This window comes from Phoenix dactylifera, chromosome 5 (assembly GCF_051530095.1).
Source record: "Phoenix dactylifera cultivar Ajwa chromosome 5, Ajwa_hap1_PhDact_Kaust_v1.1, whole genome shotgun sequence".
Taxonomy (NCBI): Eukaryota; Viridiplantae; Streptophyta; class Magnoliopsida; order Arecales; family Arecaceae; genus Phoenix; species Phoenix dactylifera.
In genome coordinates, this window is record NC_143194.1 from 6,086,220 (window position 1) to 6,091,301 (window position 5,082).

At 46.1% G+C, this 5,082-nt stretch overlaps 1 pseudogene across 1 annotated transcript; it reads right to left on the bottom strand.

Annotated features, from left to right (window-relative positions):
* Window positions 1-246: 246 nt before the first annotated feature.
* On the bottom strand, window positions 247-3,556 carry LOC103723357 (putative inactive receptor kinase At1g48480; annotated as a pseudogene). Its single transcript, XR_015986935.2, has 2 exons — window positions 2,184-3,556; window positions 247-1,147 (listed from the first exon to the last, which is right to left on the bottom strand). The product of XR_015986935.2 is annotated as a putative inactive receptor kinase At1g48480 (transcript).
* Window positions 3,557-5,082: the final 1,526 nt, after the last annotated feature.

Sequence of the window (5,082 nt, forward strand, 5' to 3'; positions counted from 1 at the left end):
TATTGCGAACACCGGGCATCAAAACAGCATGTTGGTTCACCAAACAGAATAGCTCTTCCAAAGGTCAATGGCTCATGGTTCCCCAATAACGAACTGAAGCATCATCTCATATGAACAACATCCCAAATATCCACAATTGTAAAATGTAATTGCATCAAATGTACAACCATTTCTTTTCTCATCCATCAAGGAAAAAAAAGAAGAATAAGTCAAAATAGAAGGCAAGAAGGAAACATCAAGAGGTTCGAGCCAAGTTACTCGTCCAATAATTATCTAAAACTCAAATTGTTTGGAAAAAATTAACAAATTAAGGAACATCCAAAAAATCCACATAAACCATCTTAAAAACAAAAGGTATGAAAGAACATAACCACATAAACAGGTAAACAACCGATATCTGGTTCATCCATCCATGAATAAATTTTGGCAACGATAGCAAAAATTGCTTGCGCATTGTTTCAGTCAAGAATCAATGCTGTGAAGTCTGAACTCCTCAATGGAATCAGTGGGTTTAGATGATTGGTCATCAGCATATCATCAATTGCATGGTGATCCTGATGATGGCTTCTCTTCGTAGATGCTAAGCTCGATCTGCGGATCTCCTCAATCCGGATCACCACCTCTGACATCGATGGTCGCTTGTCCGGGTACCGCGCAGCACAATCTATGGCCAGCTGCAACAGCTGTACCATCTCCTCCTTCAGATTCTGGTACCTTAGAAGCTCAAGATCAAACACCTCTGAAACCCAGTCCTCTCGGACAACTGATCGAACCCACTTTGGCAGATTGGTGCCCTCCTCATCATGGAAAGCCTGCGTTGGGGACCTGCCTGTAAGCAGTTCCAGTAGGAGCACACCGAAACTGTACACTTCAGCTTTCTGCGAGACCCTTCGGGCATCGGTGACCTCTGGTGCACAGTAGCCGGCAGCATGACAGGGCGTGGTGGAGGGGCTCACGAGATTAGCAAGGCCATGGTCGGAGACATGGGCCTCGAATGATTTGTCCAAGAGGATGTTGGAGGACTTGATGTTGCCATGTGATACTCCAGGGCCCATGGAGTGGATGTATTCGATGCCTCGGGCTGCATCAAGGGCAATGCCAGATCTTGTCTCCCAGTCAAGAGGGGTCTGAAGAGCTCCTCTGTTCCCTGTATGGTTTGGTGAAGAGAGGAGCATCTATGGTTAGAGCACTGCTTTTCATATTCTCCAAGAATACAAGCAATTTGGAGTATATGAATGCTGCCATCAGGAGCAACATAAGGGGTGATTAAGAGTACTGCTGTTCACATAACACAAACAAAAGAAGGATGTTTCTCATTTCTTTTTTAACAAATCCAATTAAGACAGAAGCTATTGCCTAGAAAAGATATAAAATACCAACAAAAATTTTCAGTTTTAAGCCAAAGAAAAAGCTTGCAATCAAGAAGGGAGAAAAGGAAATAAAATAACAAACACCCACTTGAAGTTCTATAGAGGCAGACAGTTAATACCAGAACTATAGATTAAAAGACAAGGTTGGTGTCAAAGAGACTGCAGAAAAAACTGGCCCTGACCCACCATGCAAAAGACCAACCCACTTGCATTTCTTTTACTGTAAGATAATTTTAAGCTAGGAAAAAGCATATCATATTGAAGAAAACTAAAGCATTTCAAAGATAATATCTACCAATACAATTCCATATGTTGTGCACCAACTAAGAAAAGATTGACCCAACTTATGTAATAAAAATATTTAAACTTTCTAACAGGAAACACATCATAATAAAGCAAATTCATTTTTTATTTCTTTTTTTTCTGAGGAAAGGAGGTCCAGCTACCCAATTTATTAAATCAAATCAGCAAAGAAAAAACAGTGACAACCCAAGTCCTCCAATTCCCATTCATTCATACAAAACCAAATCCTTCAACCTTATAATATTGCTGCAGCTTACCATCCAAATGAAAAAAAAGATAACACACACCCACCCCCCCACACACAATGCAGCAGAAATCCAATTCTCATGCCCTCAACTTCTCATCCATAATAACTTCATAAACGTAATTTCATTCAAAATTAACACAAAATATGCCAAAATTTAGACTCCAAACCCAGGATAAGAGGAAATAGTTATTAAAACGTGAACATTTACAGAGTGAATTAGCCATAACTACAGAAGACAAGGAGTAAGAGGGGCATGAGCTCACCATGGAGAATAGAGGAGAGGCTTCCCATTGGAATGTAATCATAGACAAGAAGCCTCTCATCCTTGCTGCAGTAAAATGCCTGCAGTGGCACCAAGTTCCGGTGGTCCATCGCGACGATGGCTTCGACCTTCTCCCAGAACTCCCCCTCCGGGAGGTTGACGTCCTTGAGCCTCTTCACAGCCACCGCCATCCCCATCTCTAGCATTGCCTTGTACGTCGTCCCCGTCGTTCCCTTCCCCAACACCTCCGCCGACGCCCTCAGCAAATCCTCCAGATCGTACACATCCGTCCCTGGCCTCAAGAACACCAGGCTCTTCCCATACCCACTCCCGCGCGCCGCCGCCGCCGCCGCCGCAGGCGCCGCATTCCCGTTCTCGACTGCCCCGTTGCCCCTCAACGCCATCACAGACTCCGGCGACTTCCTCCCCGCCGCCGCCATCCTGCTCCCTCCGCCCCTCCGGCAGAGGATGATGAAGAGAGCGGCGACGATCATCAACCCGACGACGGCGCCGATCACGATCCCGGCGATCGCACCACCGGAGAGCTTGTTCTTCTCGCTCCCGCCGCTGGCATTGAGCACCGGCGCCGGCGACGTTGATGAGTTCTCCCCTGGGCACGTGCCCAGCGGGCCCCCGCAGAGGCCAGTGCCCAGGAACGCGTCCGACGATATCCGGCGGAGCCCCACAGGGATGGATCCGTTGAGCGGGTTGAAGGAGACGTTGAACTGGACGAGCATCGGGAGGTCGAGGTCGGGGATCTCGCCGGAGAGCCGGTTGCGCTCCAGGTAGAGCATCTCGAGGCGGGTGAGGTTGTTGAAACCTGAAGAGATCCCGCCGGTGAAGTTGTTGGTGGCGAGATTGACTCGAACCAGCTTGTCGAGAGAGAACAGGCCGGCGGGGATCGCGCCGGAGAAGCGGTTCCCCTGGAGGTAGACCATCCGGAGCTCCTTGCAGTCAGCGAGGTCCGGCGGGAGGGGCCCGGAGAGGGCGTTGAGGCGGAGGCTGACCAACTGGAGGGCGGTGAGGTTGCCGACAGTTCCGGCAGGGATCTCGCCCACGAGACCGGTAGCCGGGAGCCGGATCCCGGTGACGCGGCCGCCGTGGCAAATCACGCCCACCCACGAGCACGGCGTCGCCGACCCGTTCCACGGCAGCGCCCCCCGCCCCACGGCAGCTTGGAAGGCCAGGAGCGCAGCTCTGTCGGCCTCCAGATCCGGTGCTCCGCCATGAAAGCACAAGAACATCGGGAGGAGAAAGAAGACGAGAAGAAAGCCCGGTGAATCCATTGGGAGGTGACCGGATACCACCTTCGGAGTCTTAAACCCCTAACGCCAGCTCCCTTTTATTTATAATTTAAAAATAGGATCGTGTTGAATATTACAAACGGCGCTAATGGCCAAATTCCCAGTGTATTAAAAAAAATTATTATTATTTTAAATAAATCGTTTTTTAAGATTTACAGATTATCCGCGGAATACCGATTCTTGAATGTTCCGCTCTTAATCCATGTCGAGGAACAAAGATTTACTTCTTTGTCTCCTCGTGACGTGGCAAGCGGATGTAGGGCCGCACGTTTGCCGGCGTAACGGCGGGAGACGTTCAGTTAACGGCAGCGTCCTGGACGGGGACACGGCGAGGGAAGCGCGTTGACAGCCGTCGGAGCTCGTGGCGTCCGGTTTGGCGGGCAGTGGGTAAAGATCGTCGTTCCTGATACGGAAATTTAGGTTAATCGATGGAGCAATGTTGTCCGTCTGATGAGGATCGGAGGGTGATGTTGTGGGGACGGGGGGTCGCCACATCGAGTAAAGACGAGGGAAATATTTGGGGAGGTGGGGACCACTGACGGCGACTGACTCGGATTCGTGGGACAGAGTGGGGACCATGGGTCGGGTGTCGGAGAACTTTTTGGATAGCTATGATTGGAAGTTTACTTTTTATGGATCTCATTATCGAGTTCGGCCGAACCTCATCACTCTACCGGCGGCCTCATCGTTTTTTTTTCTGTCTTTCCGAGATTGGAGAGATTGGATTATAAAAGGAATTGCAGATCATGGTCATCAATGGATAGATTGGAAAAACTTATATTACCAAATCAAGAATGGTAGGTGCATGGAAACTTTTTGATTTGCTATGATTGAGACATTAGTCTATTCTCAATCCATCCACTTAATCTGCTATTGGAGGAGTAATGTGTCATTCCCCATGAATTGTATTTGTAATGAACTATCAAGATTATTGTAGGAAAAATAAAATTAAGATTCTCACTTTTACACAATCATTAGATGAGAATCGAATAGGACTTGAAATTCTCACTTTTACACAATCATTAGATGAGAATCGAATAGGACTTGAAATGAATAGAACAAATCTTTCAATCTGTCTGTATTTAGATTTGTTATGAGTAGCACAAAACATCAGCGCTCCTTGATCCATCCACTTTGTTAAAATATTTGCAGAAGAAAAAATAAAAAAAAAATAATTTTATTTTTTTGTTCAATCATATTCGGTACATTTCAGAAGTTATACATACTTGTATACAGGCTTTGTATAAGAAAAATAATATAGATTGATATAGGATCATTGTAACAAAGAAAAATATTATTGGCTAATCCAAGTTGTTACCTGATCCCTAAAATTACTCTAAAAAAATCATGCTAACAAAAAAAAAAATAATACCGATCAATACAGGATCACGTTAATAAAGAAAAATTACGCTAACATCTCCCCACAAACTTAAGATGGTACTATAGGCGCTAACTTGAGTTTGGAAACTAGATCACAAATGTACCTAAAAACTGACGTATTAGAATAAAAGCTGAAGTAGCAGCTCAAAAGCGGACATGATAGACTAGAAGCTGATATAGCAGCTCAGAGGCTGATGTGGTGGTATATCAAGAGTT